The sequence below is a fragment of the Aquarana catesbeiana genome, linkage group LG05 (assembly GCF_042186555.1).
Source record: "Aquarana catesbeiana isolate 2022-GZ linkage group LG05, ASM4218655v1, whole genome shotgun sequence".
Taxonomy (NCBI): Eukaryota; Metazoa; Chordata; class Amphibia; order Anura; family Ranidae; genus Aquarana; species Aquarana catesbeiana.
This window is the reverse complement of record NC_133328.1, coordinates 601,648,003-601,675,213: the sequence shown is the minus strand read 5'-3', so window position 1 is coordinate 601,675,213 and position 27,211 is coordinate 601,648,003. Positions and strand designations below refer to the sequence as shown.

Here is a 27,211-nt window from a genome sequence, read left to right as displayed (position 1 = left end):
GATCATGGCGAAAGTAGTCAAGAGTCTGCACAGGAAGCGTTGGTCGGACCTGAAATTAGGGGAGCACGAGCAGTACAGAAGGATCAGGAGAGTGCTGCAAAAAAGTAAGTAGTTGTGCTGTGTTCCTATTCTTTATTTTTATTACGTTCGTGCTGCTCCATGTGCTTTTCTTAACTGTTGTACAGTTTAAAATGGCAACCTTCATGTTGATGGGCACATTATTCGTTCGTATGAAACATTGTTCGTTCGGCCTAGAAAACACCATTTTTTTGGCCATATGCATTTGAATAGATTTTTTATGGCCTACTTCTCTTAAAATAATTTGGTTGTGTAGATGGGTTTGTTACTAGAATGAAATGCAAACTAGATTCTGTGTAATGAGAGGACACTCAGCAGCAGTTTTCACATCTGGACACTGGAGCACTAGTGTGGGACACCAGAACACCATTTTTATTAGGGGGTCCCACACAGGTGCTCCAGTGTATACTATAGGGGTGACTCCATCTGTGAAGCTTGTACAAAACAGGTAAGTATTCAAGCTTGACAAAGGACAAAAAAATTTCTTAATCTTGGAACTCTGCCAAAATAGACAATTGTAACCCACTTCCAAGCAATGTTTCATATTCCTATTTCTGCCATCAAATATCTGTGTGCTAAGTATACAGTACCTATTTTTTTTTACATAGGGGATAAAAGACTCGGAGGACACCCCTCATCCGAGGAGACAACAGACCCCCCACCTCAGGAAGAAGTGGAGACCCACCAAAAACAACAGGAGGAGGAGGAGGAAGGAGATGTGGTGAAAATTGTCACCACAACAGGTGAGTGTCTGCGACCACAGGCTCAGGTGAGAGATGGATGCCAGCATATTTATAATACATGGTATAATACATGGTGTGTTTTTGTTTCTATCTTTTTAGGTGATCGTGATGTTGTGGATCCAGATCATTTCACCTCTGAAAGTGCACACATCCTGATCGGGGAGATCATGGGGTATAATAGGGATTTGGAAAACATCCAGAAAAACATCAATGATGTTCAAAAAAAATGAAGAACATCATTGATGTTTTAGGGAGAATTTAAAAGCTCTCCAAATCCCTTCCCTTTTTTGTGCTTTTTGGGCCCTAAAAATGTCAAAAATTTTTTGACATATTCTCGAAAAGTCAAATTTTGAAGATGCACACAGTGTGTCAACATGTGCTATCTGCCATCACAGGAGATCAATGGACGCGTTTTGGGGGTGCAACCCCTTCCTCAATAACAAAGTAGATGGGAGGAAGGGGTTGCACCCCCAAAACACGTCCCTTGATCCCCCGTGATGGCAGCTAACACATGTTGACATTCGGCAATTTGTGTGCATCTGAACGCAATATCAAACAAAGTTTATAAATACTCATGTCTGATATTGCCTTCAATTTCTTGAAAAGTTGAACTTTGTAAGTTCCAGATTTGTGTCTTTCTTGTTGGTTTTAAACATGCCTGTTTTATCTTAAATGGACATTTCTACTTTTAGTAATGTGATCCCAAAAATTGTTATACAACAAACATGTTGGTTTGTTTTAAAAACCTTTTATAAATGCACATGTGATTGTGCTGGTATTAAAAAGATTGATACTCAAGAATGTGTGGATTATTGTTTGAACGCTCCAAAAATTTTGTTGTGCTCAAATTGGTGTTTTCTGTGACAATGGGGGTTATTTCCTAAGGGCAAATCTACTTTGCACTACAAGTGCAGTTTGAACTGCACTTGTAGTGCAAAGTGTCTTTGCCTTTAGTAAATAAGACCTAACAGTGCTTTGTAATGTTACACAATCACACCATTTTCAGGACTCACCACATTTCTGTCAGGGTTAGTTAAAAGAAACACAAGCAGTTAATGTCACCAAAGATTTTAGTAGTTCAAATGATTTTTTTATTTAAAAAATGTTTCAGACATTGTCTGGCATATTGATGGCCCCCCTACCCGCAAAGTAATCAAGGTATCTTAGACGGACCTCACAGGCACTCAGGGGGGCAAGCCAGGACGGGCACTTTCAAGAGCCGTCAGGGATGGTTCATTATGAATTCCGGCCTCAGGCCCAACTAAGCCAGCATAGTTGGCAGAATTTTGCCTTAAATAGTTGTGTAGAACACAGCACGCCAGGATAATATGATTCAGTTTGTACTCCGCCATGTGTATGGGTGTAAGAAATAGGCGGAGCCGGCCGGCCATGATTCCAAACGTGTTCTCCACCACTCTTCTGGCTCTCTAATTAAAAACCCTCTGGTCCGGGGTGAGGGTCCTCATCGGGAATGGCCGCATAAGATGGTCCCCCAGCACAAACGCTTCATCAGCAACGAAGACGAATGGGAGTCCTTCCACATTGTCTTCTGAAGGTGGCAAGTCCAAGCTGCCATTCTGGAGACGCCTGTAGAACTCCTTCTGGGCGATGACTCCACCATCGGACATCCGGCCATTCTTCCCCACGTCCACATACAGGAACTCGTAAGTAGCCAACACCACTGCCAACATCACAATACTATTGAACCCCTTATAATTATAATAGTATGACCCCGAGTTGGGTGATGGGACGATGTGGACGTGTTTCCCATCAATTGCCCCTCCGCAGTTAAGAAAGTCCCACCGCTGGGCAAAGTGGGAGGCCACAGTGTGCCATTCCTGTGGGTTGGAAGGAAACTGTGGAGTCAAACAAGAAAAAAAAATTAATCATTTTGCACCTAAACAGCGAAAGCAGGTTAGACACAAACATTCTTGCCCAACATCAGTATAACATTTATTTTAGGGAGTTTGTAAAGACCAAGGTATAAGGTCCACCTATCAGATTCCCCCTCCCCTACCCTCTCATGGGCCATTTCTAACATTTTAGGGGGGGGGGAAGCTCTTGGACAGGTAACCCTCTCCACTTCATTGAGAGATGAATGCCTAAATAATGTGTATTACTTTGGCCAGCCCCTCCTTACTTACACTATTGACAGCCCACTGGACAGGTAAGAAGTGTCATAATACAAAGATATACATACACACTGTACACATTTTAGCACATTTGGACATTCTGCTATTACCTATCAAGATAATAATAGTATACAAAAACTTGAAACAGTACCATTTGAAAGTATACAGGCAGGCCCTTGCACTACATGCTTTGAGGAATTCATCCATACATCTGACCACAAAAGAGATGGGTATAGTATGTATGGGTTTGGCAAAGTCAGCAGATAGATGATTGAGGATAGATAGAGAATTGGTATCAGCTGACTTAGCAGTTGGGGGGAGGGAGGGTTCCAAATGATTTGGTGACCCCAAAAATAAAGCCTCTGGCACTCTGCCTGAATTTAAAGCACAAATCACATTTATAAACATTTCAGGGGGTATTTAGGGTAAATCACTACTATGGAGCTGACAAAATACATTGTTAAGTGACTACATGAGGTGAATATAGGGCCAGGAGACCATGCTGGGGAGGTAAGTGAAGGCAAATATGTATGAAGGACAAAAAAATAATTACATAAAAATCCAGCATGCATGAGAACAAAGGGGACATTCACAGCATATTACAATCATGGTCATTAGGGAATGAGGAAAGAAATACAATATATTATCAAACATTAAATACAATAAAATGTGATGTTAAAGGATAAAACTTACCTTAATATTCTCCTTCTGCAGGACCTGGATGATGGCAGAACAAGTCTCTGGGATAATGATCCCCAGAGCCTGGGGGGAGATGCCTGTCGAGAACTTGAGGTCCTGCAGGCTTCTCTCCGTCGCCAAGTACCGCAGGGTAGCGACGAGCCTCTGCTCCGGAGTGCTGACTTGCCCCATGCAGGTATCCTGCCTGCTGATATAGGGGGTCAACAAAGCCAACAAACTGTGAAATACGGGGTCCGTCATCCGGAGAAAGTTCCTGAAATCATCAGGATTATTCTCACGGATCTCATGGAGCAAAGGCATGTGACAGAACTGGTCACGCTGGAGCAACCAATTCTTGGTCCATGAACTCCTCCCCACCCTGTTCATGGACTGGACTTGTGTCAAGGTCAGGACCCCAACACCAAGCCCCCGCACAGCACGAAATCTACGAGGAGTACGTATATGCAACATGGCTAGAAAACGGTCGGCTGCTCAGAACGAAGTAACAGAACGCACTGAAGAACAGCAAAGCCTGTGAAGTGCAACCTGAAAAACAGTAGCGAACGAACAAGAACACAATGACAGAGTCACGCATAACTCGCTGCATGCACTGAAGACCAGATACAAACCCACAAGCAGAAACTGAACAGCAGAAAACGATCTGAAAGCTACGAGTCTGAAAAAGCACGAATCGTCTCTCACCAAACTTTTACTAACACGAGATTAGCAAAAGGAGCCCAAAGGGTGCCACGGTTGGTTTTGACCTGCCCTTTTCTAGTCTCATCGTACGTGGTGTACGTGACCGCGTTCTTGGCGATCAGAAATTCCGACAACTTTGTGCGACCGTGTGTATGCAAAACAAGTTTGAGCCAACATCCTTCAGAAAAAATCCATAGATTTTGTTGTCGGAATGTCCGATCAATGTCCGATGGTGTGTACGGGGCATAAGTGTGTAACTACAGTATATCACAAAAGTGAGTACACATTTTTGTAAATATTTTATTATATCTTTTCATGTGACAACACTGAAGAAATGACACTTTGCTACAATGTAAAGTAGTGAGTGTACAGCTTGTATAAGTGTAAATTTGCTGTCCCCTCAAAATAACTCAACACACAGCCATTAATGTCTAAACCGCTGGCAACAAAAGTGAGTACACCTCTAAGTGAAAATGTCCAAATTGGGCCCAATTAGCCATTTTCCCTCCCTGGTGTCATGTAACTCATTAGTGTTACAAGGTCTCAGGTGTGAATGGGGAGCAGGTGTGTTAAATTTGGTGTTATCACTCTCACTCTCTCATACTGGTCACTGGAAGTTCAACATGGCACCTCATAGCAAAGAACTCTTTGAGGATCTGAAAAAATAATCGTTGCTCTACATAAAGATGGCCTAGGCTATAAGAAGATTGCCAATACCCGGAAACTGAGCTGCAACACGGTGACCAAGACCATACAGTGGTTTAACAGAACAGGTTACACTCAGAACAGGCCGTGCCATGGTCATTCAAAGAAGTTGAGTGCACGTGCTCAGCATCATATCAATAGATTGTCTTTAGGAAATAGACGTATGAGTGCTGCCAGCATTTCTACAGAGGTTGAAGGGGTGGAGGGTCAGCCTGTCATTGCTCAGACCATACACTGCATCAAATTGGTCTGCATGGCTGTCATCCCAGAAGGAAGCCTCTTCTAAAGATGATGCACAAGAAAGCTCACAAATAGTTTGCTGAAGATAAGCAAAACTAAGGACATGGATGACTGGAACCATGTCCTGTGGTCTGATGAGACCAAGATAAACGTATTTGGTTAAGATGGTGTCAAGCGTGTGTGGCGGCAACCAGGTGAGGAGTACAAAGACAAGTGTGCCTTGCCTACAGTCAAGCATGGTGGTGGGAGTGTCATGGTCTGGGGCTGCTTGAGTACTGCCGGCAATGGGGAGCTACAGTTCATTGAGGGAACCATGAATGCCAACATGTACTGTGACATACTGGAGCAAAGCAGTATTCCAACATGATAACAACCCCAAACACACCTCCAAGACAACCACTGCCTTGCTAAAGAAGCTGAGGGTAAAGGTGATGGACCGGCCAAGCATGTCTTCAGACCTAAACCCTATTGAGCATCTGTGGGGCATCCTCAAACGGAAGGTGGAGGAGAGCAACATCCACCAGCTCTGTGATGTCGTCATGGAGGATTGGAGGACTCCAGTGGCAACCCGTGAGGCTCTGGTGAACTCTATGCCCAAGAGGGTTAAGGCAGTGCTGGAAAATAATGGTGGCCACACAAAATATTGACACTTTGGGCCCAATTTAGACATTTTCACTTATGGGTGTACTCACTTTTGTTACCAGCAGTTTAGACATTAATGTCTGTGTGTTGAGTTATTTTGGGGGGACAGCAAATTTACACTGTTATACAAGCTGTACACTCACTTCTTTACATTGTAGCAAAGTGTCATTTCTTTAGTGTTGTCACATGAAAAGGTAATAAAATAATTACAAAAATGTGAGGGGTGTACTCACTTTTGTGAGATACTGTACATGTTCATTGATTTATCCTCTGTTCATTTGCATTGTCTTAATACATTTAGGTAATTGTCTCCCAGCTGTTTTTGGCCTTATTTTTGTGCATTCTTAATGGCAGTCCACTAACTCTTAAGTCCACAGGTGTAAATGACTTTAGTGTATGACCAAGTGTGTCATTGGGTGACTGAGCAGCTAACAGAGTCATGGCAGAACAGAGGACCCATCATCATCATCAGCTTGCAGGTGATACAATTCATACGAGCATTTCTGCTGCAATAAACATGTCTCGTATTAAACTTTTTCAGAGTTTATTACTAATCTAATTATCTAAGCTATCATGCAGAAGAAGTGTGTTGTTGTCAAGCCCTTAAAGCGGTTGTATACCCTGCTTTGTGATTTTTACCTATAGGTAAGCCTATAATAAGGCCTGCCTGTAGGTAAAATTAATAACTCCTGTTTTCTTTGCTGCGCGAGCGAGCGGGGAAGGAGGTGCTTTAAAACATTTTTTTTCCTTATCTGTTTTATTTTATTTTTATTTTTGTTTACATTGTCCCTTTTAAAAAATTTTTTTTGAAAACTTTTATTGCTCTCACAAGGAATGTAAACATCCCAGTAATAGGTGGTGACAGGTACTCTTTATGGGGGGATCGGGGGTCTAAAAGACCCCAAATCCCTCCTTTGCACTTAAAAGTATTCAGATCGCCATAAAAATGTGATTCTGAATACAGTCATTTATTTTAAATTGGCACCATTGGCAGCCGAGTAAACCGGAAGTGACTTTGTTACGTTCCTTCCGTGTTTTTACATAGGCGACTAGATCTAAGCCATTTCCGGATTCATTCCAGTCTCAGCCTAGCCGGGGGAAGTGCCGGATCGTGGATCGGGTCTACTGGTGGGACGGGAGGCCCGGGAAGAGCGGCAGAAGACGGCGGGAGGGGGGACGTCCCTTCCCGCTCCTATAGGATAACAGCCGAGCAACTTTTAGCAGCATCGGTTGTTATCACTAAAAAGCTGACCGCTGGCTCTAAAAAACGGTACTGGGTTGATGCTTGCAGCTGCAGGCATCACCACGATATAACCCCTTCAAGCTGAGGCCGCATATGTGCGTACGGTTGGCACTAAGGGGTTAATGCATAGAGATAATGCATTAAGATAAAAAACATTCTGCCCTTACAACCCCTTTAAGGTGCATTTTTCCCACTGACCCCCGATAAATTGGTTTTACCTTGGGTTCCCCTAGACCTGAAAAATATTTCAAGGTTTCCTTGGGGGTAGGTAAAAAGGTTGAAAAAGGCTTCCCTACATGAATCTGATGTAAGTAGGAGCCCCTGTAGTTCTAAGGGGCTCTTGTTCTGAGCTGCCTAGCCTTCCGGGTCAGTGCTGTCCAGGATCATACCCCACTAGTCAGGCACAAAAATTATCGATAACGTTGCATTGGTCTGCAGCACTGAGATGCTTTGTTCATGAATTTGATTGTAGTTTGATCGATCAGATTGCTTTGTGAAAACAGATAGGAGGTATAAGGATACTAAGTTTGGGAAAATATGGTTGAAAGGGGCCATTGTAAACCCCCAGATTTAATAAAACGGTTTGAATAAGTTCATGGAATGTTAGGGGGATAAAAGACAGAGTTAAAAGACAGGCAATTTTTTCGGTTGCCAATAAAGGGAAGGTTGAGATACTCTGCCTGCAGGAGACGCACCTGGTAAAGGACACTGTTGGGGTTTTAGAGCATAAATACTATCGGAGGCAGTTCCACTCTACCTACACCTCGTATTCAAGAGGGGTGAGTGTACTGATAGTTCCGGGCTTGGTCTTCTCCTGCAGCCAGAGTAAGGTGGACGAATATGTAGGTGGATGAATATTCTGTTGTTCCTGGCGGATACACAGGACTCTTTGCAGACAGCCATGGGGATAAATGAGGAATTTGGCCTATTTTCTGGGCTATCGATCAACTGGGAAAAATCAGTAATTCTGCCAATAGACCCTCTTCCCGCACCTTTTCCATACCAATTACCCAAAATTAAAGTAGCAAGTCAAATAAAATATCTGGGCATCAATATAACAAGAAACCCAGGACAATTCATAGATGGAAATTTGGTTCCACTTGTGAAAAAATTGAAGCAGAAGTGTCGGGTGTGGGGCCGTTTGCCTCTCTCGGTCGCTGGGCGCTGCAACTTGATCAAGATGGTCTGGTTGCCCCAAATTCTATATATTCTTCACAACTCTCCAGTATGGATTCCCAAGCACTGGTTTAAAAGACTGGATAGCGTGTTCAGAGAGTTAATTTGGAAAAATGGGACAGCAAGTATCGGATTGTAGATGCTGCGACGACCGGGAGGGCAGGGTGGCATGGATGTGCCAGATCCTCGATGCTACTTTTTAGCATCTCAAGTACAGCATGTGGGGGGGCAGTAACAGAGGTGGAGGTATTGGGGCAGGATGTAATATCCTGTTGAATGATACTAAGCATGACACAATTGTAGAGGCGATGGAGGCAGACTCATTTGATACCAAATGTCCTACCACCCAGTTGTTGGTTAAAGTTTGGGTACACGTTAAAAAATTACTGGACTACACTGGCTTTGCGGAGTTCACCCCATTATGGGATAATAACAACCTCAAAGAGCTTAAAAAAATGGGACGTATTGAAGAATGGGACCGACGGGGTATTCACTGTCTGATACAGTTATATAAGGCAGGGAGGTTAAAATCATTTCAAGAACTAGTGGTAGAATAAGCGATCTCTAATAGGTCATTTTACAGGTACTTGCAAATTAGGCATGCCTTAGAGGCACAATTTGGTGGGAAAACACCAACATGGTGTGAAATGTCCTCTTTGAGAAAGTTGGTTAACGCTGTATCTACGAAAGGCCTAATCTCTGTCATGTATGGTAGTCTGAATGTAACAGCTCAGGAGGGTAGGGTGGAAAACAAAAATAGAATTAAATCGGAGGCAGATGTCGGTCCACTGTTGGATGACCAGTGGGAATATGTTCTGTCACTGGGGCCCAAGATTACCCTCTCCCCCTCACAAGCGATCTCTCACCTCTATTTTTCTTATAGGTCATATTACACACCACTGAAGTTGTTTAGGTTTGGCAAGAAGCCTGATGCGAAATGTCAAAGATGTGGAGAGGAGAACGGTGATTTGATACATATGTTCTGGCAGTGTCCCAAGCTTTATAGATATTGGAAAGGAATTGTGGATAAGATAAACTCTGTGTTTGGGACCATGCTGAGGTTGGAGGCCAGGGCATGCTTACTGGGCTTGGTGGAGGGCAAAGAGATCCAGAAGGATACACAGACTGCAAGGCTTAGATGCTTGTTTCAGGGTAAAATACTTATTGCTCTGTACTGGCAGAGAAAGGACCCACCAGCGATAGCAGACTGGGTGAAAGGTGTAAGGGAGGTGATAAGCAAAGTATATTTATAAGAAGAGGGGTAATTATAATAAATTTGAAAAAATTTGGAAACCATGGCTGGACCGAGATGTGGTTAGAATGGAAGGGGGGTAGGGGAAAGGGAGGATGGGTATGTGTGGTTGGTGGGGAAGTATGATGGTGAATGTGGTCAAGGACATTGGGGGGGCAGGGGGGATTAGTGGGTGGGGGTGAGGGAGGGGCTATTGGAGGGTAATGGGTAGAAAGTTGTAATTTTATTTGAATATAGATGCCTTGTTCTAAGGAGTAGAAGATGTGTTATAATGTATAGAGTGATGTTGATACCCTCCTTTTTCTACTGGTACTTTTTCCTGTTTTGTAATGGTAAACTTTTTTTAAATAAAAAAAAGATTAAAGATAAAAAAAAAGAAAACAGATATGCAATCGTCAACTTACAGTTGTATTTTCTAACTGTCGTTTGAAATTCACTTCCACGCATATGTCACGTCGATCAAATTTGTTGCTGACTATCGATTTTTTATACTTGGAGAAATAGATCACAAAAAGGAATTGATCATTATTTGAAGCCTGTATGTTCACCTTAAAAGATGACCCAGAAGTCCTTATAGAAATCTAATCTGGCCTAGATTTTGTTTGAGATACAAAGACTGAATGCATCACTTACAATGAACCACGTATGGCTTGCCATGGCTTTCTAAATCAGCTATTTCAACCTTTCCGAGATGGAGGATCCATTGAAATCATTTTCTGGTCTCAGGGAACCCTTGCTAATAATTCTTACATCTACAACTGATGAAACATTACTGTGATGATTAGTGGGGGAAGAATGATCCTTATACATGTGGTAGTTGGGAACAATCCCACTTTTTCAGGTGTCATTGGTTACTCATCTGAGAGGCAGAAGTTGCTCATTGCTCAAAGAACCTATAGAAATCTGTGGAGGAACCCTAGGGTCCCATGGGAACCCTAGTTGAGAAAGGCCATTCTAAACTGTAGGTCTCATCTAAAAAAGTCTAAAGTGGTTGTGAAGCGTATCTGTGTTCATCCACCAAATATAGAAGGAATGATGCTTTTTTTTCGTACAAATTGCCCTGAAGGAGATTGGACAATTAAATGACAGACATGTGCACCTACCCTCACAACCTGCTTTAGTACAGGGATCTCCAAACTTTCTAAAGAAAGGGCCAGCTTACTATCCTTCAGACTTTAGGGGCCCAGTCAGGGTAAATAATGCCCAAACTTTGGTATTAGGGGGAGAAATAGTTGGTGTCGTTGAGAGGAATAGTGCCCCATTTTTGTTGTCAGTGGAAAGAATTATGCCCCTTCGTTGGTGTTAATGGCATTCTTGGTTTCAGTGGCAGGAAAAAAATGCCTTAAGGGCCGGATAAAGACAAGCAAAGGGCCACATCCAGCCCCAGGGCACAGTTTGGAGACCACTGCTTTAGTAGATCAGTCCCTACGGCATTAGTTAAGACTTTAGGTTCACACATTCATTTTAAAGCATTTGTAAGTTTGTGGGTTTGTAAGTTGTAATGTCCTTACCTTAGCAGAGCAGCCGTCAGCTTAGCTTCTCCCCTGCAATGCTGACATCTTTCTCTCTGCCAGCCGGCCAGAATAGAGCTCCTTTCATTTCTCCGAGCAGGCACTTGTTAAACAAGCAGAAGTTGGCAGTGATGTATTCTTTGAAGAAAAGTAGAAGAAGTAAAAAAATTTCTCAGTTATTCAGCTATTTTATTGACATTTACTACCATAGACATGCTGCTCTAACAAAAACATTAATCCAATGGAAAATCTGATTTTGTTCTTAAAGGGAGTACTATTGCGACAACCAAATACAGCTATTTAACACTTAGAGCTCCAGGGAGGGAAACATGTAGTCCAGGACCTGACACCCTGAAGTATGTTGCCTTGGCCCATCTGGTTATTACAACTGAAGGTTAAAGTTGAACTCCAGGCACAACATTTTTCTTTTGCATATACTGTATTTTTCAATGGCCACAAAAGATATAAATCTACTTTGTGTGCACCAAATATCTTTGCAAACCTGGATATTACCTTGTAAATGTAGCAGTGACATCATCCTTGTGGTGTACATAGATAGCCTGCACACAGCAGAACTGTGGGAGGAGCCCAGAAGGTCCCACCCACTAAAGGCTGCCTGTAGAAAACTACAGGAGGGGGCGGAGACCAGACCAGTCACCCTGCACAAGAAGAGAAAGCAGCAATGAGTGGTATTTATTACAGGAAGCTGCTGCATTGAGGCAAAGTTTCACATTGGATTACACACATACACTATTACCAAAAGTATTGGGGCGCCTGCCTTTACATGCACATGAACTTTAATGGCATCCCAGTCTTAGTCCCTAGGGTTCAATATTGAGTTGGCCCACCTTTTGCAGCTATAACAGCTTCAACTTTTCTGGGAAGGCTGTCCACAAGGTTTAGGAATGTGTCTATGGGAATGTTTGACCATTCTTCCAGAAGTGCATTTGTGATATCAGGCACTGATGTGGACGAGAAGGCCTGGCTCGAGGTCTCTGCTCTAATTCATCCCAAAAGTGTTCTATCAAGTTGAGGTCAGGATTCTGTGCAGGCCTGTCAAGTGCCTTCACCCCAAGCTCGCTCATTCATGTCTTTATGGACCTTGCTTTGTGCATTGGTGCGCAGTCGTATTGGAATAGGAAGGGGCCATCTCCAAACTGTTCCCATAAAGCGAGCATGAAATTGTTCAAAATGTCTTGGTAAGCTGCTGCCTTAAGAGTTCTCTTCACTGGAACTAAAGGGGCCAAGCCCAACCCCTGAAAAACAACCCCACACCATAATCCCCCCTTCACCAAATGATTCGGACCAGTGCATAAAGTAAGGTCCTTAAAGACATGGATAAGCAAGTTTGAAGTGGAGGAACTTGACTGGCCTGACTGACCTCAACCCGACAGAACACCTTTGGGATGATTGAAGGTTTCCAAAGTGCCAAGCTAGGGACAGCAGGAAAGCATGGGTGACGCTTGAGGGACATACCACCGCAAAAGCCTTGAGGAGCTCATGGGATTCAGAGTTAGTGAATCAGAGGGTCCAGTGAGAGACCAGGAGCTCAAGGGGCTGAAGAACTACAAGTATAAGTTGTAGTAAAGTGGAGAAAACTGTTACGTTTGAATTACAGTAGGAACTGTTAAGTACTGTAGCCATAGGGGACAGCAAACCTGCATGTGCAGAAGTGGCACCTTGCTGGAGCCTTTCCCTTTACAGCTGTCCTCCTATTGAAGCCTTGGAGTCTGCCTATTAAAATTGCAACAACTTAAGGGTGTCCCGGCCCCAACCCTCTCTCCCTTGCAAAATATAAAAGGACTGTTAAAAGAAATAAAACCTCTTTTGCATCCAAGAAGTGTCTGGGTCCAAATGACTTTTACCACCTATGCACCCACTATGCCTCACAACCCACTACATATTGAAGGATGTCAGCGGTCTGTGGCATCAAAGGTTCTCATTAGACTGGAAGATGTTAGAGATTCTGCTACAAGTGTATCTGGAAGAAATACACAAAGCACACCAAGATTCAAGGAATAATACACATGAATTTTATATTTAGGCAATATTTGCTTATCCTGGAGTTCAGCTTTAATACTTAAGCTGACCATACACCAGAAGAAATTACGGTAATTTGAATGTTCATAGAAAAATCATTTATCAGAACATTCTTTCTTGCCATCATTGAGTCAACTAATTTCACTTGAAAGACCTTGCAATGTCATGCAGAGCTGCTACTTGAATGGAAACCCAAACGTATTAAATAGATTTCTTAAGTGCCTTGTACGATTCTTCCAGAGTGAAAATCACATTTACAGTTAGTATTCTGTTTGTTTGATAAACATTCTTCATCCTGCTCCTTTGAATTTTCTAGTCACTATGCTCAAAAACGTTCATCGATTTGACTCCACTAACCATTAGAATATTTTGATAACTAAAATTTTAGAATGAAATTTTACTGGTATATAATCAACTTTACAATTGTGGCACTGCCCGTTTGGTGGTGTCAGAAACCATGAAATCAGGCCGAGACAGAAGTACAGTTAAATCACACTTGTTTAATAATAAAAGTAAAAAGAACAAACGTAGTCAAAACATAGCCAAAGTTCAGTAGCCAGATAGTCAGCCAAGCCAGAAGTCAGGGATGTAGTGGAACAGCAAGCAGGATCTGGAGCCAGAAGGGATGTCAGCAAAGCAAGTCTTGAACAGGATCGCAGGAGATGTGTCTGTCTTGTTGACCAAGGCGAAGGCAGAGCTCCTCTGGACTGGGCGGCTTAAGTAGGCAGGACTGACGAGCAGGATATCATCAACAGCTGAGTAACTGTGGAGAGATAGGAGCTGGCAATTAGCCGACAGCTGAGCCTTAGAGAAGGAAGGGCTGAGCACAGCTCTGACAGTACCCCCTCCTCAATGACCTCTCCCCCTTGGAGGACCACCAGGCTTGAGGGGAAAACATCTATGGAAATCATGGAGGAGGACATGGGCTTGTACTGTATGTCCGAGGATGAGACCCAAGAGTGTTCCTCCGGACCGTACCCTTTCCAATGCACCAGGTACTTATGCGCTCACGGAACCTACGAGAGTCAGCAATGGACTGTACTTCCTACTCCTCATGGCTCTCAACCTGTACAGGATGAGGCAGGGCACCGAGGTGGTAAAGCGGCTGCAGACCAAAGGTTTTAATAAGGAGACATTAAATACATCCGAAATACATCCGAAATAGAAGGAAGGTCTAATGCGTAAGCCACTGGGTTAATCCTGCGAAGAATACGGAAAGGCCCAATAAACCGAAGTGCAAACTTCAGTGAGGGAACATGAAGTCGGAGGTTGCGAGATGACAGCCAGACCCTGTCCCCAACCTGGTAAGAAGGTGCAGGCAGGCGTCTGCGGTCAGCATGGAGTCTGTACTTATCATTAGCATGTCGCAAAGCGGAGATGCTCTTCTAACGCAGGAATATTGTGCTGAACAAATGAGTCAGGCAACATGGAAGGTTGGAAATCATAACTCGCCATAAACAAGGACAATCGGGAAGCAGAATTCAAGGTACTGTTGTGAGAAAACTCTGCCTACGATAATAGGTCTGACCAGTTGTTTTGATAGTCAGAACTATAGCAATGTAGGAACTGATTGGCTTGTTCTGGGGCCTCATTAGACTGCGGGTGATATGCAGAGGAGAAAACAAGCTGAATTCCCAACTGTGCACAAAAGGCTTGCCAGAACCGGGACACAAACTGACTACCCCTGTCCGAGACATTCACCTTGGGTAGCCCATGTAAGCAAAAGATCTCTCAAGCAAAAATGGAAGCCAGTTCCTTAGAAGTGGGCAACTTCTTAAGTGGACTACAATGACACATCTTTGAGAACCAGTCAACCACCATAAGAATAACTGTGTTGCCCTGGGAGTTGGGTAACTCTACAATGAAATCCATAGACAGGTGGGTCCAGGGCCTCTCTCCATTGTGTATGGGTTGTAGGAGGCCCACTGGAGGGTGTCGTGGAGTCTTACTCTGAGCACACACGGAACAGGCAGCTACGAAGACAGTTACATCAGCACGTAGACTAGGCCACCAGAATTGTTGGGAAATGGCCCAAAAGAGTTGATTTGTTACGTACCTGCCGGATGAGCCTGACGTGCAGTGGGAAGGCTTTCTCGTACAACCCCGGCTCAAGGGCCACCGGTGTTGCAACAGTGGCCGCAAGAGCCTGGCAGTGTATGGGTGCCTGGTTCGTTTTTGGTCTTGTCAGTTCAGCTGGTGCAGCAGGAAACAAGAAACAGGCTGGTAAGTGCAGAACTGGGAAGACACTGAATACGTAGTCAGAGAAGCCAGGTTTGGTAGCAGATGATCAGATGTAGATATAGACGACAGGCAGAGAATGGTCAGGATACAGGCTAAGTTCGGCAACAGGATATCAAGCAGTGTAGAGCTGAGCGTAGTTACATGGCAGGCTGGGGTCAGGATAACAGACATCAATCGTAGTCAAACAAGCCGGGTCAAACACAGGAAACGGAGCGAATCACAGGAACAGGAAGTCACTGGAACAGGTATGAGCTGCAGATCAGACAGCAACGGCACAGTGCTGCTGAGGTGTTTAAATAAGGCAGCCTGTTGCCAATCACTGAAATCAGTCTGCACTATTTTAACCCCTGGACCTGACCAGCAAGAATTTTGTCACCCAAAGGAGAAGTGAGACGTGTAAACTATAGCCAGAATACGATCAGGAGGAATCACAGAACCGGAACTGATCTTAAAGTGGAGGAAAATTGTCGTGACAGCCCTTACATTCTTAGTAGCGAGTAAGAATGAGACAATGTAATTGAAACTTGACAAGAAAAGAGCCCATCGCGCCCTTCTGGGAGAGAGGCATTTAGCCTCAGACAAGAATGTGAGATTCTTATGGCCAGTAAGAATGAGAACCGGCACAGTGGTACCTTAGAGGAGATGTCTCCATTCTTTCAGCGCTAAAATGATCGCTAACAGCTCTCTGTCACAAATCTTATAATTGCACTCCGCAGGTGACAATTTCTTGGAAAAGTAGCCACAAGGATGCATAGCGCTCTCAGAGGTAGGACGTTGAGACAGAAGGGCACCAACACCAGTCTCAGAAGCATCAACCTCAAGGATAAAAGATAACGTAGGATCAGGATGTGCCAACACAGTAGCAGAAACAAAGGCAGCCTTGAGACTCTCAAAGGCCCTAATAGACACTGGAGACCAACTCTGTGGGTTACCGTCCTTTCTGGTCATATCAGTCAGGGGCTTGACCAGAGACGAGAAGTTACGAATAAACTTCTGATAATAGTTGGCAAAGCCCAGGAAACGTTGCAGAGGACATAAACCCACGGGTCGGGGCCACTGTAGAACTGCCGAAAGTTTTTCTGGGTGCATCGAAAAACCAGCAGTGGAAATTACATAACCGAGGAATTTAACCTATTCACAATGGAACTAGCATTACTCCAGTTTACAATAGAGATTGTTCTGAAGCACACGACAGACATCTGTGTGGTGGCTCTCCAGGGACTTGGAAGAATATGAGGATATCAGCAAGATAAACCACCACACATAACTGCAACAAATCTCGGAGGACATCGTTAATAAATTCCTGGAAAACTGCCAGGGCGTTACAAAGGCAAAAAGGCATTACGAGGTACTCATAATGGCCTGTTCTGGTGTTAAACGCAGTTTTCCACTCGTCGCCTTCCTTAATCCTCATGAGATTGTATGCCCCTCTCAAATCAAGGCTTGTGAAAACCGTTGCTCCCTTGAGGCGGTCAAATAATTCCGTAATCAACGGAATCGGATAGACATTCCTAATCGTGAAACGCCTGAGACCCCTATAATCAATACAAGGTCTCAGTTCACCACTCTTCTTCTTCACAAAGAAGAAACCAGCAGGAGATGAGGATTTGCGGATGAAACCTCGAGAAAGCGCGTCTGTAACATACTCCTCCATGGCCTTATCCTCCAAGAACGACAAAGGGTAAACCTGGCCATGGGGGGGAATGGCACCAGGTTGAAATTGCGTAATCATACGACCGGCTTGACCTTTGTCAAAGACATCACTAAAATCGCGATACTCCTCCGGCAGGAAGGAGAGTGAAGAGGGGAACAGGACCTTGGCTACCTTCTGGAAGCATGTCTCACTGCATTGTTAAATTGGTGCTGCCTCATTAGATATATATATACAGTGGGTAGGGGTGGGTACCATCATCCTAATAGAATATGAGAGAGAGGGTGGGTTAGCTAAGGCTATTCCATTGTTGTTGCCCAGTAACACCAATCTTGGAGATGGACTATCTTGGTACCCAGTAAGTGGACTCATAAAGATATGTTTAAAAATTGTACATTTATTATTAAAATTTGTTAAAAATAGGCAACATAGAGTATGTGACAGAATTATATATATATCTCTGGGCTCAGAAAGATGATGCAAGTACTTTTCAGCCCAGCACTAGAGGAACACAGAGACAGTCTAAAAGAAGGAGGATAAGTCTGCGGTCCCAGATAACTGTAGTCCGCTGTCGGTTACACAAGGGAAAGAGAAAGGGAAATTATGTACAAAACACTATGCATACTCTTTAAAAACTAAAAGTTAAAGTATAACTAAAGGCAAAACTTTTTCTTTTTAGATTCAAATAGAGAGGGTCTAGAGCACCTATCAGGTTTTTACTGCTAGATAATAATCAGTGCAGCGCTGGACAAAAGCAAAGTGAATAATAATAACAATAATAGTGACACTATTACCAATGATTAAATAAATAAATAAATAACAAAAATAAAATAATGATAATAAAGTATTGATATAGATACTATAAACAATCCATATTATTAAAAAACCATCAATGTGTAAATATTTATCTGTAACAGTTCATTATAATAGAGGAATGGTGAAAAAAGAAGAAAATCAGTCCAAACTAGTTGAAAAAGAAGTCCAAAGATATATTTTTCTTTTTCAACTTCTTTTTCAACTAGTTTGGACTGATTTTCTTCTTTTTTCACCATTCCTCTATTATAATGAACTGTTACAGATAAATATTTACACATTGATGGTTTTTTAATAATATGGATTGTTTATAGTATCTATATCATCACTTTATTATCATTATTTTATTTTTGTTATTTATTTATTTATTTAATCATTGGTAATAGTGTCACTGTTATTGTTATTATTATTCACTTTGCTTTTGTCCAGCGCTGCACTGATTATTATCTACAACTAGTCTTGCCTTATATCGGGGTTATAGTGCTCAGCAGCAGGACCCAACTCACGTTTTTCTTCACTATTGATTAATTTTGCACTGAGCGCAGGTTTTTTATTTTTTATTTTTAGGTTTTTACTGCTGCCTTGTCCCTAATCAGGTGATTCACCCTCTCTATTTGTCTTGTTTACCATTATCGAGAGTGAATGTGAAAAATGAACAAAAATAGGGGAAAAATCTTTCAAAGGGGACAACCAGGGATTCCCTCACTTTGGAGGTATTTCCTTTCACTTCCTGTTTTGGATACGGGACAGGAAATGAAGGCAGACGCTGGCATTCAGCGGCTACAGGAAAAAAAACTTCATTATGCTATTCAAAATAAAAAATCCAAAATTCTTAACCTTTTCATTTTATTGTGGCCCACGACCTGTTACCAAATCACTAAAGTGACCCTTGCTCTTCAAAAAGTTGAGCACCCCTGATCTAATGTGTAGTCTTTATAAAAGCAATGTGCACAGAAAGCTTTAAAAAGCATTAACAAAGTTGTTGACAAGCATGAAGCAGACTTATTGAAACTTAGGCGCAGCTTGGTGCTCCAATGGGAGCAATGGTGGTCATTTTAATCAAACTGATATGAAGCTTTAAAAAAAGTTTTGGCACAACTATGTTCTAAGAACCTGCCATTGGCATGGTTAATGCAAACCAGTGCTTTGTCCGTGATGGGCAAAGCCACAGGTCTTCTTTACTAGGCTGGATACTTACCAACTTTATGATCCTGGAACACCGTTAACCTTGTCAAAGACCCACATTTTGTCCATTCATCATCTGCGTGGGCATACCCAAATCACACCCACTCCATGGGATGGTTCTACCTAAATCATTTCAAGTGTTGGCCCCCTCTTCCTCCCCAAGACCCTGCCTATAAATGTGTTGGGTCTGCCCACTTGCAGCTCTGATCCCTGCAACTAACGACTTTTTTGAGTTGCTGCTCATGTGTAGTAACTCCAATAAGGTTGATGCTGTGATCCAGGGACACAGCATTGGTGGGCTAAGATGTGGGACTGTCCTGTCTAATCTGAAACAGTAGGCATCTATTCCTTCATATTCCTTCATTACCCCAAGAGCAAAGGAAATACCTGGTAACCACTGCAGTACATGTGCTCATCTCTTTGGAAGATTTGGAATCCTTAGAATTCCCAGGGTCTTGATGGAAAGTCTGTAATGTTCTTGTATTGTATGTAGGTATTTTTAATGTAGTCTTTTAACATGGGGGAGGGGGCAGGAGTATAACTAATAAAATGACTTTACATCTTGATGCTAGAAGAAGCCGTGAAGAAGAGCACACCTCTGCCACCTCACAGACAGTGGCCTACCTGTCCCAGAATTATCCCTTCTCTGGAAATCAGGCATTTACAAACCTCAGCACTGTTTAGGACCCTCACATCTTCCAGGTTATACCTTTCGTGACAGCTTGGCTTTATTAACACAACATCATGTTCGGAGACTGGAATCTAGTGAGTGGAGATTTGCGGTCAACTCATTTATTTCCTCCTCTTCTCATATCTATCTTGGACATTTATGATTGCTCCCTGCACATATTTGGATTTGCACAAGTTCATCTGTGTTGGCCCTCAGGGAGTTTTTTGGTTCCCCCTGCGCCCCAGGGATGGTTTTAGTGACCATGCCCCTTGGAACCTGCAGTCATTGAAATTAGTCTTCCAGAGGAAGTGGACTACTTCTGAGAAACGTGTAGAAGAAGGATTCTTAGCCCCAATTATAGACAATGTATAGGTAAACATTGGATATAGCACATTGACTTGAGAGTCACAAGAGAGTGATATCTAAACTGTCAATAATCATCAAAGATGTGCATAAAAAAAAAAAAAAAACATTAAAATATAAAAATAATCAACTCAATATGTCAAAACTGCTGTTGTACAGTTGTATGTTTATTGATTTGAAGGACTTAGTATATTGCCTTTTTGCTAGTAGCTGTACAATTTCAGTTTAGCGTTCACTTCACCAGTTTTTTTCAGTTTAAACTGTCAATAATGTTGGCTATGAAGCTCTATGTGATGGAGGCATTATAATGTGTGTATTTTTAAATGTACTTTTTTTTTATTAAGTGGACCTTACCCCCCAAAAATTCATGCTTCATGCCCATCCATAAAAGTCACACAAGCCATTTCTTAGATTTAAGCATTTTTGTAAAACTTCCTTTTTTTCTGTCTGGGTTTCACTGAGGCAGCGGTGATGTGGCCCTGGCCACAAGGGTACACGCAGTCGCCACTTCATCACAGCCTTCCATGGAAACCTTGCCTAATCTTGTGCATGCACTATATGAGAGCAAAGTGCCTTGCTATAGAAGAATAACATGCTGCGCCAGTCCACATACAGAGCATGTGCTGGTCGAGATCTGGTGCATGCACCATATGTAACCTGGGGCAGCTTGGTATTGAACATTATCATGCGCCCTAGAACATGTATGGCACATGCACCATATCTCATACAGCCCACGTGATCCAGCACGGCTTGGTATTCCTTGAAGTGGATGTAAACCCTCACATATACCCAGTGAAGTGAACAGCCTCAGATGATACACAGAGGTAAAATAAATCTCCCTACATAAGTTATACATGTATATCTGCTGTCTTCAGCTTTATAACCTGTTTAAAAAGTTCAGATCCTGTTTGTAGGTTTTCTCTTCCTGTTCTGCACTGAGTGTGAAGCCTGGGCACACATCCAAGACAGCTGATTTGAGGAAAGGCACACACCCCCTCTCCTCATAGGCAGAGACTCTCAGAGCTGTCTTGTGAATAGTTCAGCTGTCTGCTAATCTATTTATAGCAACCTCCCCGACACAAATTTCAGCTTGGTTTTATCACATGTGTCTGAGAACTTGTCAGAAGTTATCATGCTGATAACAGAAGAACGGAGCTGGAGAAAGCCAAGGGACTAATGCCGCGTACACAAGACGGGACTTTCCGGCAGAAAAGGTCAGACGGAATCATTTCATCAGATATTCCGATATTCCGATCGTGTGTGGGCTTAATCTGACTTTTTTTTAGAAGATTCTGATGGACCTAGAAATAGAACATGTTTTAAATCTTTCCGGCGGAATCAATTCCTATCGGGAAAACCGCTCGTCTGTATGTTATTCCGATGAACCAAAAACGACGCAAGGGCAGCTATTGACTACTGGCTATTTAACTTCCTTTTTCTAGTCCCGTCGTACGTGTTGTACGTCACCGCATTCTAAACGATCGGACTTTGGTGTGATTGTGTGCACGCAAGTCTGTTTCAGCGGAACTGAAAAACCGGTCGGTACGTGGCATTAGTGCTTTGAAGAGGGATAAGTAAACACTGCAGATATATGTGCCCAGCTCAAATTTCATGAATCGGGTTTACATCCACTTTAATAACAATTTGCTCTGATCCCATGCAACACATATGTGCAAAATGGGCCACAATTTCCCTTTTATTAAACAGACTTGACTTGTTCTGAAACCGCTAGAAAGAAGAAAAACAGTGCTCCAGGTCGACCAACTTACCATCTGCCACAGTAGCACAATCAGGTGCTAGCCCAGCTCGCAGTTGAAGTACTAATGAGAAAGGAAGTCAGGATGTCCGCACTATTGAAGCCACCCTTATTACAAAAGTTCAATAAAATTGGGTAAAAACATCAAGCAGACTGCAGGGGAATAAGAGAAACCCGCTAGCACGTTTCGCATTGTACTAGCACTTTCTCCCAGCAGCAGCTGCAAGGAGTAAGTGGTAGTACAGCGCGAAATGCAATAGGGGGTTCCTTTTATTCCCCTGCTGCGGGCTTGATGTTTTTACCCGATTTTATGGAACTTTTGTAATAAAGGTGGCTTCAGTAGTACAGCCATCCAGACTTTCCTTCTCATTAGGCTTGGCTTGTTATTCTTCAATAACAGGCTGTCCCGATCTTTACAGCGCATGCGCAAGATCAAGGGCAACCATATCGGTGGGTTGGTAAAGAACAAGGAAGAAGAAGCCAGCCACTGATAATGTCATGGTGCCACGAGATAGGAAGGGGGAAGAGCTGCGCATTAGCGTGAGGGATACAGCAAAGGAGGAAGAGAAGATCCGCGCTTTAAATGTATATTATATGGACAGTATACCTGTATATACAATACAATAATGGAGGGTATTATCAGATGGGGGCCCGCTTTGATAAAAGTATGTATATTAATATATTATTGTAAGCTATCATCTCTGGGTACCCTAAAAGTCTGTCTGTTCTCTCTTTGATATCTCAACACAAACAGCCTGGTATCAATGGCATTGGTCAGGGCATACACTAAACATAGTTATAATGTCACATAATATACTGTCCACAATCATGGAAGCAAGTTCAAAACAGAGACAAAGGTCACAAAGTTATAGAATATTAGTAGGTGGTGTGCCCAGATAAAAGGATTTTGGACTTTTGCAATCTTTTATATAATGCTACTGACAGCCAATCAGAATGGACAGGCACACTTACCTTCTCCTTGCAATGAAGGTAGCCCATGCTTTGCTTGTACGACATATACACTGACTGATCCTGAAAAAAATAAACATTTTCCTCTAACCTGATTAGCGACCTGGCTAGACCTCTCTATTTTATTTTTGAAATGATAGAAGTTTTGCCAACCCTCTTTACCTGTACCTCCTTGCACGCATATGCTCGGCTTTTATGTGGACATAAAAATGGCGATGTTGTGTTTCCCGACTGATAAAAATTCACCCTGCCTGGCAGTAACTTCAGAGCAAAATTAGAACCAGCCTAGGATAACGTCTTCCATGTGCAGAGAGGATGTAGCTTTCACATTTGTTTTGATTCATCAATCCCATGGCTAAATTGAATCCTTATTTTTATATTTTATGATTTTTAATCATATGATGGCATCCTAGAAATGAACCAAGTTATAAAGAAAACCAGTTATCAGACAGACATGGAAGCTGCATTGAAAAAACCTGGTTGTCTAGGTCTCAAGCTTAAAGCTTGCCACACACATTACAATCTGTACAACCTTCTTTAGATCTACCAACAACCTTCTTTAAATCTACCAAAAACTATGTAGTGCAATTAAACCAAAACCAAGGAAAATTCCCAGCTCAACTCACCAACCAGTCTGCTACCAACCAAATTATTCTGTCTAACAGTTTGCATTAAAAACAGGGGTTTAGTTATCACACATTTGCAAATACATGCATAAGCTGCAGAGCTGCTCCAAGGCACCCAGATATTTCTGCAGTCCTAACTCTTATAAATTTATGAGAGCCTCCACAATGGAAGCACATGCATTCTGATGGATAGTTAGAGGCCAGGTGAGCCGAAGGTAGCCCACCCCTCCTTAAAGGCACAGGGGCACACTGTGCAATGGTCTGCCTGAATGAATACAGATTGCACATTACATGGAACATATGGTGACCTTATGGGAAATCTGCAAGTGTGCGTGAAGGCATTCTTGACTTAACACAATAACAGTATCTTGTAAATAAAACAATAATTCAACCCCTCCAAAAAAAAAAAGACATTTAACCTAAGAGAACCCTTAAAAATAACCCAGCACTATAAGATTTATATAGCGCCAACAGTTAGCACAGGACTTTACAACATGAGCGCAGACAGTAAGTTGCAATACAACTCAATACAGGAGGAACCAGAGGGCCCTGCTCATTACAGCTTACAATCTAAAAGAGAGGGTAAAGTGATACAAAAGGTAATAACTGTGGGGGGTGAGCTGATGGAGAAAATAAAAGTACAGTTGTTAGGTGGAGGCAGAATAGGCTTTTCCAAAAAGAAGGGTTTTCTGGGATCGTCTTAAAGTGGACACAAAAGGAGATAGTTGGAAAGATTGGGGTAGGGAGTTTCATACAATGGAGAGGCCCAGGAAAAGTCCTGAAGGCGAGCATGGGAGGAAGTGACAAGGGAGCTAGAGAGCAGGAGGTCTTGGGAGGAATGAAAAGAACAATTTGGTTGATATTTTGAGACTACAGTAGGTTAGTGATGTAGCTGGGGGAAGAGTTGTGGATGGCTTTGTAAGTTGCTGTTAGCGTTTTTAATTTAATTCATTGGGTGAGCGGAGGCCAGTGGAGGGATTGGCAGAGAGGGGTAGCAGACACTGACCAGTTGGTCGGTCAGGCAGCAGCATTCATAGTGGACTGAAGGGATGGATAGCCTATTACCCTAACAGTGTCTACAGTTAGTGCTGGATTTAGACCTTGGGGGGCCCGCGGCACTTCAAGTTTGGGGGCCCCACAACATAGAAATAAAATGATATGACAAATAAAAAAGTGAACTAAAAAGAATAATAAACCACATTTGTTCTAAAAAGAAATATAAGTTAGGTTCCGAAGAAGACACTTCTTTTCTCAGTTTTAATGACTGAAGGATACACATTACGCAGGTAAATGGAACTGGCAAGTCATACGTCACAGTTATGCAACACAATATTTACAAAAAGTCGTTCTTCCTGCACTCAGGATCTGCAAAATCTTTCATTCATCAAATTGTATCATCTTAAGGACACAGCTATCCACAGCAAATAGGCACAGAGCACTTAGTCTTTCATGGGTCATCATGGTTCTCAGATAATTCTTTATCAGTGGCAATTTTCTGAATGACCATTCTCCAGAACAACTAGTGACCATCATTTTGTAGCGCTACCCCTGTAGGAGCCGCTGGTAAATGTTGGTTATCTCCCACCCTGCACAGTCAGGCACCTGAATTTATCAATCACTCCTGAGACAAGAAGCAGTCCTTGCAGCCTTGTTTGTTTTTTTTATTTAGAGGAATTAAGCTTGGATGGGGAAGGGTTGTTATGGGATGCCCATTTGATCAGTAGAAACTCTTCAGGGACACAAACTATATACATCTTATATATACACACTCCTCTTCTACCTCCAGCACAGACTTGCTTGTAGAACTACAACTCCCAGGATCAGCTAACACTGATGGGAGGATCTGACACTGACTCAGTTGAATCCAAAGCAAATGCTCTTTGCAGGCAGAGACCGTGGGCCCCTTTTGGAGTAGCAAAAAGAGAGGTCTTTGGTGCCAGCTGTCCTATCTGTGGCTACTGCTCCCAGTACCACCTCTTCAGGCACTGCCAGCCCACCCGGCTGCAGCTGCCTCTTTGCACTAGCCCTCTTGGCTACTTCTCTACAGTCCTCTCAGACTGTCTTTGCATCCATCCCAGACTGCTTGCACCCAGTCCCTTCAGGCATGCCTCCCAATCCTCTGACTGTAACACTCACCAGCCCTCTTGGCTGTCTTCCTCCCTGGAGATTTGCCTGGCAGTGTCCTTCTGTCCTCTCCTTGCTCCTGTGCCTCCTGGTCAGGATTCATCCGTGTGTCATGAGAAGGTCCCTTCCGCACGTGAGCTAAGGCCTGAGTTCACCCCCCCTCAGACTAGGGAGCTACTCTCAAAGGCCCTGACAGCCTAACACTCCATTTCCATCTTCCAACCAAACTCCAACTGCCCCAGCTGGGCTGACCCTGAGTATTTGAGGGGGCCTGCCTCCTGCCAACCCTTGTGCTGGGGATTGGTCAGGGCCCTCAGAACACTCCAGCTAGCTCTCCCTAGACCCCTCCCAACTGCTTCTGGAATCTTCTCCAAGTTTCCAGATAGCGGGGGGAGTCACCAGAGAAGATGCTGATGAGTCATCCAGCCTACCTGAGCCACTCAAACCCTGACCCAGAAAAACACACAGGCTTGGCTGCCAGCCAAGCCTGAAAATTTACATACACAAACACAAAACCCATACCTAGCACTCTAGCCACTCTAGGGGTGCTACAATGCTCAAATATATTCTAGGAGCAACATTAACACCTGGAAAGGTATCAGCAAGCCCTTCATTGTGTAAGTTAACTATTACTTTGAACTTGTCATAATGGTATGCTACCCTGCGCTCTTGTTAGTCAACAGACAACTGATCTAAAATAACATTGAAAATTTTACATCTGAATTTTTCTCTGGGAGAAATGAGAATGATGTTGGGTTTACATCATATTGCTTGCTACAGAAGTTCCTGGCATCCAGTTCCAGCTCTTCATGCCTATCTCAAAGTGATCCAAAAACTTTTGCAGAGAATCAGCTAGATCCATCACCTTTTTCAGGTCAATGTCAATTCCTTCAAAAGTTTTACTTGTACTGTTGAACTGTACAAGAATTATGTTCCAGATTTTAGCCATCAGAGCAATTGTAGACAGTTTAGTTTTTCTCCCAATGCCCCAGGTTCATGTCTTGTTTCAGGTGTTTGCTCCGAGTCACTTTCAATACCTCTGAGGGCATTTCAAATAGAGTTGTATATATCTAAAAGGGCTTCAGTAGCATCAGTTCTTGCTGACTTGCTGAACCTAAAATGTAAAACATCTGCCAAAAGCCTTCTTCCCTTTCTTTGCCTCTGAAGTCAGGCTTAACTGTTCCATATACTGAAACACACACACACTTTGTTAATTTTTTTTAATAATAAAACAAATTTTATAAGTACTATTATATTTTTTTTTTATAAAGGAGGTCTGGGGCCCCTTCTGGCAGGGAGGCCCAGGGCAATTTCCCCTTTTGCCCCCTTATAAATCCAGCACTGCCTACAGTCATAAAAGAATGTGTTGGTTTTCACAACTTATGATTTTCATATGCAAGTGTCCCCACTGGAAGATATCCACTCTGTTCCTGTATTGTGATAACTATAAGATTTTGGATTTTCCATTACTTTCTACACCCTTGACAGTGGTCTCCAGGTCTAAAAAGAAGAACCAGTCTTCTTAACCCAGACAAGGAAAGCAAAACAATACGACAGACCTAACCTTTTCATGCTCTTTACAAAACTAAAAAAAAAAAAATTACTATAGATTAACTCCCCTCCCTGAAGCCCCCCTTGGTTTTAGTTTTTCCTTTCAAAAGCCCTATATGAACT

At 42.8% G+C, this 27,211-nt stretch overlaps 1 protein-coding gene across 1 annotated transcript in view; it reads right to left on the bottom strand.

The window, feature by feature from the left end:
- COLEC10 (collectin subfamily member 10) overlaps positions 1–11,208 on the bottom strand; it is a 120,284-nt gene extending 109,076 nt beyond the window's left edge. Inside the window, exon 1 of the mRNA XM_073632180.1 lies at positions 11,100–11,208. The gene's annotated coding sequence lies outside the window, so the exon portion shown is untranslated. The remainder of the gene's footprint in view (positions 1–11,099) is intronic.
- Positions 11,209–27,211: the final 16,003 nt, after the last annotated feature.